This window comes from Mastomys coucha, chromosome X (genome assembly GCF_008632895.1).
Source record: "Mastomys coucha isolate ucsf_1 chromosome X, UCSF_Mcou_1, whole genome shotgun sequence".
In the NCBI taxonomy this organism is placed as follows: domain Eukaryota; kingdom Metazoa; phylum Chordata; class Mammalia; order Rodentia; family Muridae; genus Mastomys; species Mastomys coucha.
The window spans coordinates 64,540,340-64,555,512 of NC_045030.1; the positions used below are offsets into that span (position 1 = coordinate 64,540,340).

Sequence of the window (15,173 nt, forward strand, 5' to 3'; positions counted from 1 at the left end):
GAACTTGGAGAATCCAATGACACAGAACATTGTTCAGGTGTTAACTGTTCTCTTGTTTTGTTTTTTGTTTTTTGTTTTTGTTTTTGTTTTTGTTTTTTTGGATGATTTTGACATTCTAGTTGTGTGTTTAAAAGGAAGTACTGCAGGGGTTGATGCAAATTTTTCTGTTCCTCAAGTATTCAGAGAGTTAAAGCTGTGTGGATTTGGTTCCTGGAATTCTCTAGAGGGAAATAAGAGGGAGATGTAAGAAATGCATGAGACGCAGAAATGTTTTCACTTATATTGCCGGCAGTAATGCGATCTTGGGATCTAAAGGACAGAGGGTAAGTCTCAATACATGCTACCACTGTCATTCTGTCTTCAAGACGTGAAAACATCGCTGTGGTCCATCTCTATTTACTGCAAGCAGAAGGGTCGAGACAGAAAACCTAGAGGCTTTTAGTAGGAGGTAAGTTAAACAGTAACAGAAGGATTTGGCAGTTAAAAATCACCCACTGTTCTGTTTTACCCCTTACTCCATCCCAACTCCACCCACCCCCACCCCCTGCCTATTGACTTCTAACCACAGCCACTGGTCTTTTCTGATTTTGGACAGAAAAAGAGGGTGAGTATCAGGCTGCTTTCTTCGCCTGCTGTTATTGCAAGGGACTCTTTTTGGCTCATAGACACAGCTCCAGTCATTTCCTGACTTGCCATATTAGGCTGTGATTTGTTTATGACTGGAGTCTGGTTTCCCTAGCAACAGGAGCTCACCAGGGCATGCGCATTGGCTCATCTGCAGTAGCAGAATGCGGCTATGGGGCCTTGGGAGGGATCTTCTCCCCCCCCCACACACACACCCCCGCAGTGACTGGAAGAGGTTTTCCACAGACGTCAGTTTTTCTCTCCTTAAACTGCGACTGTTACTGCAGATAAGCATTGCATTTTTTAATCCTCAGAAAGCTTTGAGATTTCGCCCTTGTTTTTTTTTTTTCCTAGCACAGCCACAGTCAATCATTTCACCAGTGACCATGACGTTTTCCAAATTATTTTGGTCCCAAATATTTCTAGGGCCCAAAGAGATCCTTATGGTGTGGCTACAGGAAGCAAATGGCCTGGTTTCAAACCTCCATCTTTCTTGACAGTTGTATGAAATCCCTTACTCATCCTGTGTCTCAGCTTCCTCAGCTGTAAAATAGGGATAATAACAGCACCTTTAGAAAAGTGTTACATATTAACCATTAAAAAGTATTCTTTATTGTTATTTGTAGATGTCAAAAAATTATCCGGCACAGACTGGTGTCTGCACTGTACAGCCCATGCTGAGCAAGTTACAGACACAGGCATTTACCTCCACAGAATGCAGACACCTCGCATAGCCCACAGATGACCTACAGCAATGTTGCACTGTCCTGAGGTTCATTACTATATACCACAGCAAAAAGATTTGCCCCTTAGCACATGGACACCTTCCATGACCTTAGGCTCTTTTAGATTGCACACAGGTTCCCTTCAACACAGAGACCAAGCTGAAGGACATTTATTAGCACCACATAGTGAGTCTTACCTCACCATGAAGAGATTGCCTGTAACACAGAGGAAGTTGCAACACTATAACTCATCTCCACATCACACAGACTTTATCCAGAACACACAAAAGGATATAGACTTAATTCATACAACACATATTCATCCAAACACATCTCACTTCTTCTCAGACTATGTGAGCATTCTTCCTAGCAAGCCTCTCTCCACAGAAAAACAGCCCCATTAAGGTACATACTACTCCCCGTGTGTGCTTCAGAAACTGAACTCCTGCTAGACGAAGTTCATGCGAAACAGACTTCCCTCACATCATACTAACCCTTGCAAGAACACGCAGTCTTACCCACAACACATATCACACACAACACACATCATGGGAACCTTCAGCACAGAAGAGACTATCCGCAGCACAGCAGCACTCCATAGAATGCAGACTTCCTCCCTGAACACAGACACACAACCTAGCTCAAATCCCTTGCCATGACATGCAAGTTCCTCCAAAACACAAACTCAGCCGTCTGACAAACATCATTTCATTAGAACAGAGGCTAATTTTACAGTCTACAGTCCTACTGTGCACATTTAGCCCATGCAACACAGATTAAGCTTATGGTACAAAAGACACTACCAATGACTCTGAGCTCTGCTCACTGTACCACATAGCAACAGAGAAGTATAACCCGAAGCACATAGATCATGCCTTGTTAAAGAGGATTTTAACTTAATACATACACATATCCTACAACACACGAGTTCATCTCATGATGAACATACAGTGCAAACCTACAGTGTAAACATTTGCCACATAGACAGTCATTTACTCCACATCATCTAAATCTCCTTCCAGATTTGCAGAATTACTTAGTAAGGTACTCAATGCCACCTCTCAACTCCCAACATGAAAGTGATCTACAATATTCACACTCATCCCACGATACAGATGTAAACTACACGTGAACACATCTCAGAACACAGCATCCCACTGCCACAAATGCTCAGAATTCTGTATTAGCAATGCATTTCCTATACATCATCATCTTAGAAAAGCAACACTTCTTGCCACAGTTCTAGTCTAGACCCATGCTCCCAAACATATGTGAACACAGTTTTTAAGTGACTCTCATATTTATCACAAGTACACAGGCAATTTCCCTGTTGTTTATAAAACAAGATATGCCCAGTCTTGTATAGACCTCTATCAGAATGCACAGAATCTCCTATTAGCATACATATGTTCCTCATCACTCACATAAATCCTCCCAAACAGTGACATACACTGTTTGACACAGATTAAGCTTATAGTCCTAAAGACACTCTCAAATGGCTCAGGTCACAGACTTGCCATATAATACACTCAGTCACAGTATGAGTCTTAAAATTTATAGATATACCCATGAATGCATAGATTTGTTCTATGTTGTACAGAGTTCTAACACTTACTTTATAATACAAAGAACCACGTCCTATTGTGCAGATACATAGTGTATATATTAACTCTACTTTGCATCATAGAGGACAGACATGCTTTATCATATCATTGAGCTACAATTCTGGCCTACAGCAGAGATACAGCCTGGTAACCATTAAGAGCAAGGCCTCTGGACCCAGGCTTCCTGGGCTTGCCTTCCGATCCCATCCTTTACTAATTGTATCGCCACAGGTAAGTATTTTTCTTTATTTTTTAGTTTTCTCATCTGTAAAACAAAGGTGACAATAGTAGCTACTTTGAAGAATTATCATGAATAAAATAAGAAAAGTTTAGCTTTGTTTAGTATGGTACAGTGACTGCTACCTGAAAACTGTTAGATTTGTTAATTTTCATGACAATCACCTACAACCCCACTATTGTTACTGAAGCAAAAGTGCTTATTTTAAGTATCTACAATCATCTAACAATAGGGATTCACCCCACCCCACAGTACAAAGATTAGCCCTAGAACATACAGAAATCCTCTACTGCATATGGACAATACTGTACAATACCTTATCCTCTACAGGCACCAGGCAGCACACTAAACTAGATGTTACTCACAATGTAAAACTTTACAGTGGGATTAAAAAACATAGCCAGTAATGCATATGATTACTTCATATGTATACATTGGCCTGACAAACACAGACTATATGCATAATGCCCAACTTTACCCCATATAGCAGAGATCTGCAATACAGCATATATATATACATAGCATGAGCTTATAATTATGTATGTATAATTATGTATGTATAATTATGTATGGCAAAGATCACATTATATAAACATACCTCTTCCAAAGTGTGAGGATTTCCTTGCTGCTCACAGATGTTTGTCTAAATTCCCACTCCTATATTTAGAGCATCACATTTTAATACAGAGCCTCTTAGAAAAAACACATTTGCTCACTCATATTTTATGCTCAATTTATAAACAATTATATGTTTCATATCTCATTACTTGCACATAAATCTGATTTACCTTAATGTATTCCCATATACATGATCATATACCACATAGATTAACTTAAAAAAACATTAAAAATTGTGTGTGTGTGTATGAGTATCCTGCCTGTGTGTATGTTTGTATACCATGTATGTACCTGGTACCCACAGAGGCCAGATGAGAACTTAATTAAGATTCCCTAGATCCAGAGTTAAAGACATTTGTTAGCTACCCTTCAGGTGCTGGGAATCAAACATGAGTCCTCTGCAAGACCATCAGTGCTCTTAATCACTGAAACTTTTCTCTAGCACCCAGGTTAGCTTTTTAAGACCTAAAAATGTCCTATCAAACAGAGCACTAATGCTCTTATATACACCACAACTGTATCACATGACAACAGCTACACAAAATCACAATCTTTAGATTTGGATTTAGACAACTAAACTCACACAAAAGAAAGACATCCTAACAGTACAAAACCCCATCCCACTGTGCCCAATGTAGTGCAAAGATAAGCCTCAGCTCACATAAGCTCAACACAGAGCACAAAACTTGATGCCCAAAATTTAGACCCACTCTCTAGTACAAAGCTTGAACTCAAAGCTCCAGTTGCTTAGGCTGGAATCGTTAACATATCAATATTATTTTTATGACATAGAAAGTTATTTTGACCACTCTGCTTTTTAACATTATTTTTAAACATTATTATCCTAAATAATCATTATTATTTAGGATAATAATGATTCCTGTGTCATACAGCTCTTAAGAGGAACAAGTGAGTTGTTATAAAGCTTTTATAACAGTACCTGGTAAAGAATTGCTTTCATTCATGTTGTTGACATTGTTACTGATTATTATTATTATTATTATTATTATTATTATTATTATTATTATTATGCACACACTGGACAATAATGGTAAGATTCAACCTAAAACAACAAAAACAGCTGCCTATACATACACAGACACACAATACACTCCTCCATAAAGTATATAATCTTATCACAACTCATACTTTGACCACTACATCTGTATTAACTATGCTTAGCCTATAACATCTACATGCAACTAACACACAGTGTCTTCATAGGATCTATACTTACCACATACCACTTAGGCACACAGTGAGAACATACATGGCAGTGCAAAAAACTAGAAGTTCATCCATGTAAAAGCTCATCTATAGATGTACATATGTACAGACCAGAATACCACATTAGCTTTACAACTCAAATAACTCAGCTTAAACTCCCCAAAAGAATCCACAGCATATATATTTCTCCAAAACACAAAACTTACCACACAGCATAAGCCTTGCTACAATGAACAGACTAGCTTCACAAGTCACAGAACTAAGGCTTTCACTACAACACACAGATCCTTCCTAGTATCCAACTATGTTGTTTAAGTGAAATTCTGGCTTATATCTACAATAAAATGCATCATAAACACCAACATATTGGACAGCATACATTAACTATCTCACAATGCTCATGTAGCCATTCCATCCAGAGAACTAATTCACCTCACCAAGACATTGCTTATATCACGAAATTTATTCTTGGCTGCCATATGTACCATACAACATGGAATAGTCAGTCCCATGTAATCAATAGAATCTCATTATGACATACAGATTAGCAACACAGAATAACTTCCTTTTAATGTAACTTTTGTTATAGATGCACACTCTATAAAAGACACAATGCACATGTATGCTCTATAGTACTCAGGTGTAATACAGAAAAATCAAAACATACCCTGGAATGACCAAATACTCAAACTATACAAAGTCATTTTACTATCACCACATAGGCTGCCTCCACAAAATGCACTCTTACCTCTACAAAATCTAGTTTCACATCTGAAGAAAAACCAATGAATATGCAAAAAACTAACAAGGCACAGAATATTCTACTTCAACCAGAAAATATTCCCACAACACATAGAAATTGGGCAAAGGACATAATAGCTTAACCCCTAATACTCAGACTTATGTGAAACACAAAGACTGACCTGTCACACCCAGCATGGCCCACTGTCATCCATACTCAGTATGCTTACTCCACAAAACCTTGATATGAATGTACAGGCATATCCTTTAATTATTCCTAAACATGGCTGGTCTCTGAAAATATCTTCTTCACAATGCAGACACAGGTACATAGAAAGTATGCATAATTCATAGACATGTACAATTACTGATGTGCTTCACAATACTGGAATGCTATAACACACTTAATACATGCTTTTATGAAAACAAAATTATCCCATGAGAAATGAAACTCACCTCAGGAAGACTAGAGTTTTCCTCAAATGTCCAGGATTTGCCCACCCCCATAATCTACAGACAACATCTACTAGTCCTAAAACATAGGCTCATGATAAAAAGTACCAAGATATAGCTGAGCAGTAGATGAGGATGTAGTTCAGTAGGTAGAATTCAAGAGGCCCTGGGCTTTCTCCCCAAAACTGAATAAAACAGTATGGTGCACCTGTAACTGCAGCACTCCAGAGGTGGAGAGAAGAGGACTGGAAGTTCAAAGTCATCACTTGCTACACAGCAAGTTCAAAACCAACCTGGAATGTGTGAGAGTTTGTCTGAAAATCAAACCAAACCAATTAAACAATAAGCCACAACAATAACAACAAAAAAGCATGGGAAAATACACATAAAGTGCTATGATGTGTAGACATGACCTCCTCAACACTCATGTATCACTCTGAGACATGCTGATCAATATAGGAGATTCAGATCTGCTCTATAACTTGTTTGCTATACATAGTCAGAAATATTATATATTAGTCAAATACTTCCAACCAACCAGACTTGGTCCCCTTCCTCTACAAAATCTGGGTTCATTCATGTCTAGCAATCTAGACTTTTCTTACAGAATGAGGTAATTGCTTACAACTTAAGCACTACTTACAACCTGCAAACTGACCACAAACCTCAGCCCTGGAAAAGTCTTACATTTACTACATAAGCATTCCCCTTGATTAAAAATCTTCGACAACATACCAAAATGGCCTTCAACTAGCTTCATGTTACATAAATGGTGCAATATTGCCATTCTGTCTGTAAGAGATATGGATAATTTACCCTGTGATATCTAATTTTCCCATGACACCCAAACTTATCCCTTACCAACTAATAAGATAACTTGCACACTGAATATAAGCCTGCAAAACTCAGGCTGCCCCCATAAACCAGACATTCATTGTTCATTCTAGTCTTACTACAGAGCATGCAAACCACCCCCTCTCTAAGATAGAAATGTCCTCATCTAACAAATGTTATTCCAAATGCAGACAGTTATCAAACAAAGAAAAATTGACACTTTAACAAAAAGTTCACATCATAATAAGCAGAAAGGGTTGAAACCAAACAGAAGGATCTTACTTGAATCTCGATACCAGTACTCTGCATTACAGAAAATCACACAGCAAGATCCATGCTGTTCCCACAATATATAGACTCAACAACCACACCTTTATATGCCTCAAAGACACAGAATCTCTTCAAAACATATGTATTCACTAAAAAATATTTGGGCCAATCCAGCATCCAGATGACTACCACAATACATAAATACTGACACATATAAAAGAATCCTATAAACAAACTGCATAGATATGCTTCACTACTGGAAGGTTTATTGGTAGACTTGTTGCAGACTCTTACGCCACCCAGACCTTAGGCAAGAATCTGTAGTCACTCTCAGTCATAAAGACAAAAACAAGCATAACTGGTGAGGGTGAGAGAGAACAGTAGTCAATCATTAATGCAGAGCCCAATGGCATGAGGTTGGCCAATTATTAATGCAGAGAAAGGAAAGAATGGACCTCCATAAATTGTCCTCTGATCTTCACATATACACTGTGACATGTTTTTGTCCCCTTCCACTAAAATAAATGGTTTGAAGAAATACTTAACCAGAAGCACTTAAACATGGATGCCACATGAGATTATCCATGAAACCTAGAATTGCCTTACAATATCCAGACTATACTCTCTAAACAAGCTCTTACCTTCACTACACCAAAGCCAACATTTTAAGACACATATAGTGAGCAACACACACAAGCCACATAACAGAGATTATCCATGAAACCTAGAATTGCCTTACAATATCCAGACTTATATAGTATCATTCTGATTTATTCAACAATACTGCTCCATATACAGAAATGAATCAAAATGTAGAAGCATTTATAAGATACATGCTGCAACATAGGGTGTGCTCCACAAGTTAGACTTTATATGAGGATAACACTTGTCCCAAGAAAGCAGAGAGCCTCTGGGTACCTGGCAGTGAAACATAAGACAAAGATACACCTGACAATGCCCAGACTTTCTGTGTAACTTCCACATTGGCCTTTGATAACACACATATCTTTGAAACCACTCACCATGGCCTAAGAACATACAGGTATACCCATATATTATAACACATGGGTACACTTAGAATATATATCCACTCTACACAACATGGGCTAGCCCCCACCGACTTTCCCTGTAAAATACTCATAAACAGCAAGCCATGTGTCTATCTCACCTAATAAAGGTCAACCCCTACATGCTCTTATTATATGATTCGCAAATTTATACTGAACACCCATGCTCAGAAAACATAAATGTAACCCATTATAAACACAGTATAAGTGAATTTTTCTTCCTTTCATACTAATTCATGAGTCACACTTATTTTATTAACACCTAAACATACTTTTATAGGCAATATTCAACTAAATGAGAATCTTGCAATACTACATTACTTTCCCTACACCATGGAGAAATGTGACACACCACTCCAAATTGCACACAATCTGTAGTATACAGTTTCTAAATGTTCTGTGTATATCTTATAATACAGTCTCAAAATACAGATTCCTTAGAATCATTTAGTGTAGCATAGCATATCAACTTAGAAACACTTCTCGAAGCATACACTATAGCAAGCAGGCACACAGCATGTATTCCTGTCTTCAAACATACAGATTTGCCTTCCCATACCAATTTTTGGCTAGCAGTTCTAAGATATTTCACACAAAACCCACTCGCTAGATGAGCATGTAGCTCAGTGGTATAGCACTTCTTGTGACTTGTATATACAAAGGCTCTAAGTTCCCTCACCAGTACTTCAAACCAAACCATAACAATAGCAAACTCCAAACAGAATCAAAGGAGGTAAAAACAAAACAAATACCCCCCAGAACAAAAAAAAAATTAGTCTTGCCTCACAATACATAGAGTTTACCCAAATTTCAAATTCATTCTGCAAAGTACAGTATTTCATACCTGTCCTAGAATGCAGAGGCTTGTTACAAAGCAGGAGCCGACTTCCTTACGTAGTACAACCATTAGCATGTCAGACACATAGATACCACCGCACCAGGAAACACTGTACAACATCCTGTATTGCCTGAATATTTGGGTGTTGTAATATGTAAATTCTTTCAGAACTACTGCCGTAACTATCCAGTAACAAACCAACTTACTATACCACACACAAGTTTTATTACACGAGATTACTAGCATATAGTTAGATCATAACATTATGATCTCAAAGATGATTATGATTATCTCAAAGAAGATGACATGAAGTTGGGACGGGAGCATGCTGGGGGAGTTGGAGAGAAAAAATAGGGGTTATATATGACTGTATTTTATTGTATGTATGTATAAAATAATTCTCAAAAAATCAATTAAAAATAGTCCTACCTCCAAGTTTAGAGACTTGCACTAGAATGCACCTGATATTATCTCTAAACAGATAGATTTGCCTTAAAAGACAATCATGATTCAGAATACTATAAAAACACCTTATGATCTGTAGAATGTCTATCTAAATTCATCCCTTGACATCTAAATATTACCTATAGATCACAGGTAAGTTATACAATATATTTAAAAAATCTCTATAACAAACAAATGTACTCTATAAGATACAGTTACCCTACTAGCCCCAAAGATATAGCACTATCTGCAATTTATCTTGGCACACAAGGCATACATATCTCACAATGTATAGACTTTCTCCATAATACACAGATGTAGGAATATGATAACTAGACATAGCCTATGATAGAAAAGCCTTCTGATAAACAATTGAATTTACATGTACAGGGTTTCCTCAAAATACATGTAATTACTCTGTAATATACTTTATGAGGAAAAGGTATGTTTATCCACATAGAACTCAGACTTGGCCCGCAGAATAAATACCTATAGCATGATCTACAAACGACTCACCAGTCATGCCTTTTACAGCACAGTCTTACCCTACAAGCACTCTTGCTTCATCTGGGCAGATGCCGTAGTGTGTATGCTCCCTCCCAACACTACCCTGGCAAACTTTCCAAATAAAAGATGCATTTCACAATGTACAAAGTACTTTCGAAGTTCATAGATACACCCCATGGTAATCCAGTTGTCATATTTTCAGAACTTCCCCTGTATCTAGACTCTGAAACACCCAGGACCAAATCACAGCACATATCAGATTATTTGAAAATTCAGACTTCCACAACACTCATACTCGAAAATACAGAATTTCCTTACAGCTTTACATCATGCCACATCAATATGTGATCTGAAATCTACAGGTTATGCAGAAAACAGTATATAAGGATCCTAATATACAAGTATGAAGACATAGACACTGCAATGGACACACATATCAAACTGTACAAACTCAGTCAGCAAACACCTAACCAAAAAGGCTCACAATTCATGACACATTCAACTTTGTAATGGTATGCCTCACAACACAAAGAATTGTGTCTTAATTTCAACTGAACTTTCAATATATAGCAATGATCTATTCACACCCCAAACTTCTACTTATTCAGCCAAATTCTTTAGAACCCTAATGAACTTCATGCCATATCTGTAATTAACCTATATATCATAGACTTGCTTCCTGATGTGCAGAACTAGAATAGACCACAACCACTAGAGGTGGTATACTATGTGCAAGAAGAACCCCACATCTGAGGTACTTCATCTCTATTAAAACAAAGAAGAGTTTAACATAATGCAAACATAGTCTAAAGTGTAAAGCTTAGCTTTTTCTAGGAGAATTTTTGGATTCAATGTATAAACTCCAAAATTTGGATCTGCCTCGAAGCATGAGGATGTGTTCTAGAGTCAGTAAACATCACTACCAACGACGTGAACACATTTAGAAAATTATAGTCATGATCTTACACTAAATGCACAATACTCATAATACACAATTAATAGAGCCAGCCTGTGATCTATTGTGTTACCTCAGCTGGCTGCACTTGCCCCCTTTAAGTAACTTCACACTTCACACATATACCTCATTAGGCATAGACTAGCACAGCAAATTCCCTCAGACGGTCTATGACTTAACTAGCTTTTCAAATGACATCATCATTATTTAGAACATTTAGAACCATCAGGAAGCTACCCTATAACATGAATATTTGTTACTGTAAACTGTGAAGTACAAAGAAACTGCCTTTTCAACAGAATTGTTTCCTTTACCACACCCAGAATCACTTCACCTTGTCAGACTTACCTAACCATACATAGTGATCCACTGATCAGCCCAGAAATTAGCCTGTCTATGTGCAGGCTAAGTCCACAGACTTCTTAGACTAGTGCAGTAGGCATATAGCATGATGGAGAAAAAAAAAACAATGCATAGAGACATGTAATCCACAGCATCCATTTAACATCATATAGTAACTTGCACCACATTGAACAAACTCAGATTGAATTCGTGAGACAAAACTACTTATACTACACTGAAAGTCTAACTATGTCTAACTCTTTATATGTTAGCGTTCATATGTTTCCAGTCACACAAACACAGAGGCATACTTGTGATCAAATGTATAAACATGCTCATGTCTCATATACAAAAAGTTCTGTTTATCATTAAAACATGTAAATATACATACACATAAATGTACATAAATCATGACATGTGGGGCTGGTGAGATGGCTCAGTGGGGAAGAGCACCGACTGCTCTTTGGAAGGTCATGAGTTCAAATCCCAGCAACCACATGGTGGCTCACAAACACCCGTAATGAGATCTTATGCCCTCTTCTGGTGTGTCTGAAGACAGCTACAGTGTACTTAACATATAATAAATAAATAAATCTTTAAAAAAAAATCATGACATGTGAGTATGCATTCAGAGATACATATACCATTAAGACAAAAATAGATTAATAAAGAGATTTATATATGCATAGTAATTTATTTATTGAGAGCTGTATATATAGTTACATTGATCAAAGATACATAGATATAGATACACACATCTATGAAAATTTAACTATGCAAATAGATATATAGGCACAGCTACAAGGATGCTTACAAAAATGGATGCAGACTAACACATATTTTTATAGCAACTCATTCAGATTAATAAAAATATGCTAAGGTACATGGATGCCCAGAAACAGATTCACAGAAGCCCAGGCATGTATAGAGACCAGAGTTGTACACACCCATGTCCATATATAGAGATGGCACAAAAGTGTGTACAGAGACAGAGGTGTATAAACAGTCTTAAACATAGGGAATATGGTGAACCAGTTTACAAATACATAGTGATCCATAAGCATAAACCTATACAAGCACAGAGATATACAGATACACTCAGAAGCATATGCATCTATTAAGTTTGTGTTCACAGACATAGAAAATGTGCAACCATATTGAAAGTATACAGAATGCCTTTAAAGATATATACTTAATCACTTTTGTAGCCATATGTATAATGCAAACATCAATGGCCATTTATACCATAGGGACAGACACAAAATAAATCCATGGACCAAGATATTCATTCTACAGGTGTCCACAATTCCCATATATACTAAGTTCTCACATCTTGGATACCTACCTAGAGACATAAATATTGACATATATATGCATGAATTCAATCTTTGTTATATAAATGCACTAATTTGCATGAAGATGTATGTACATAGTCATGCTGATATTCACATGGACATATATGTATATGAATATATAAATATATAAATAAATACTGGATCATACATGTAACAAGTTATTAGACATAAGTCAAGAGAATTACTAGCAAGAAAGTAAAAGTACACTTATGTTCACAGGTACTTTGTATACATAGATGCATGGACACAGGGAGGTTCACATATATGAACATAGGTAGTCAGCAAAGCATGTCCACACAGATAACAAAGCCTACATTATATGGTTAGATACATGAAGAGATAGATGTCAGGAATGCAGATGCAGTTCTACAGGCTTTTATACCAGCTTTGTTGGAGATACACTTAGAGTTGTATAAACATGTGCACATAGCACTTTATAAATGTACTTATTTACATAGAAAAATTAAAAGTGCAGATATGCAGAGATATCACACATTCTCATACAGACTACATCTTAAACACAGAATAGATATACATATATAATTAAAAGTAAGAAAAATACATAAAACAAATTTGCAACTATGTGCAGATGTGTAACTGCAGACATGTGAGATACTTCCTTACTTGTTAATATTTGCATGTGTTGCTGCATATACACATACTCATATGTTATCACATTGTTCTATATGTGGTCCCCTAAGATTTTAATGGTATACAAATTCTATGCATACATCAAATAGATCAATGCACATATAAATATACGTATGCCAAAATAGGTGTATAGATGCATACAGGACTTCATGCTACAAATAAAAGCAGACATGTATATATACATAGACACATGTGGATTTACATTGTTAAAATGGACTTTGAATCACCTATAAAGAGACATACAAACTTTTGAAGCATACTCATGTGTTTTAATGTGCCATTGTGTTTTTAGCAACAAGTATCAATCCTACTTAGCTGATTATACCATATGAATGTAGGTATGGAAATTACCAGAAACATCTCTTAAGACATTTTTAGGACAGATGAACTGCATACACACTTACCTATTTTACAGAGTCATGGATATAATTTATATGGAAGCATAGAAATAAATAAATGTGTGCAGCCAAATAAAGAAAAGTACATACATAAACATACCTACCCACCATTGAAATATTGTACTTCAATATTTAAATGTTAGCCTTTGAAATTTAATACAAATTAATTCTACATCTTCAAGTTCTAGTACTTAGTGGCTCAGTGGTGTGAGGCCATTTTTTTCTACCTTATTACCTGTGACATAGGAGGAATCATAGCACTTTCAGAATTCTTGGAGAGTTTGTGTAATGAAATGCTTAGCCTTGTGCTTGGAATATTGTGCAGGTAGATGGCACTGCTGTTGGTTTTGTGGGTAGATGGCACTGCTGTTGGTTGCGTGTGTGTGTGTGTGTGTGTGTGTGTGTGTGTGATACAAACTGTTTAGTTATATAGGATTAGATTTTTACAATTATTTTGCATTGGATCATAGATATATTACTTTGTATTTGTAGATGAACCAATAAAGATTAATCTATTAATAAAAATAGAGTATGATCACAAACAAGGTCATTTCCTAAATTCTCAGATATTGTAAGAATTTGCTTTTATCCTTGGCAGAAAGAAAGGCTCCAGATTTATGTTTCCTGGTATTGCTGCTATTGGTATTATTATTATTATTATTATTATTATTATTATTATTATTATTATTATTATTTTATTTTACAATTAAACTACTTTGATGACACTTTAATGTCCATCTGTGAGTATTCTTTTAATTCTTCTCTCATATATTACATCCTGACCACAGTTTCCCTCCCTCCTCTCCTCCCAGTCCACTTTCACCTCCCCTCCCCCACAGATCCACTCCTCCTCCATTTCTCTTCAGAGATGGGCAGACCTCCCAGGGATATCAATCAAACATGGCATATCATTTTGCAATAAGATTAAGGACATTCCCTCATATCAAGAGTAGACAAGGCAGCCCAGTAGGAGAAAAAGGGTTTCTTTTTCAAAAGCAGGTGAAAGAGTCAGAGTCAGCCCCAGCTCTCACTGTTAGGAGTCCCACAAGAACACCAATTTCTACAACCATAACATATATGCAGAGGACCTAGGAGGATCTAGGTCAGACCCATACAGGCTCCCTGGTTGTCACTTCAGTCTCTGTGAGTCCCTATGATCTTTGGTCAGGTCCTTGACTCCTCTGGCTCCTACAATCCTTCCTCCCTTTTTTCTAGGATTCCCTGAACTGTACCTAGTGTTTGGCTGTGGGTGTCTGCATGTGTTTCCATCATCCTCTATGAT

The 15,173-nt window shown here is 36.8% G+C and overlaps 1 long non-coding RNA gene across 5 annotated transcripts in view; it reads left to right on the forward strand.

The window, feature by feature from the left end:
* Window positions 1–15,173, forward strand: part of LOC116085633 — a 62,505-nt gene that overhangs the window by 2,630 nt on the left and 44,702 nt on the right. For 2 of the 5 annotated variants that reach the window (XR_004116679.1, XR_004116682.1), the window contains exon 4: window positions 366–3,184. This is a non-coding gene — a long non-coding RNA (uncharacterized LOC116085633). Of the gene's footprint in view, window positions 1–292; window positions 9,127–15,173 lie in introns of those variants that run through there. The other 3 variants (XR_004116683.1, XR_004116681.1, XR_004116678.1) reach the window with 3 other exon arrangements.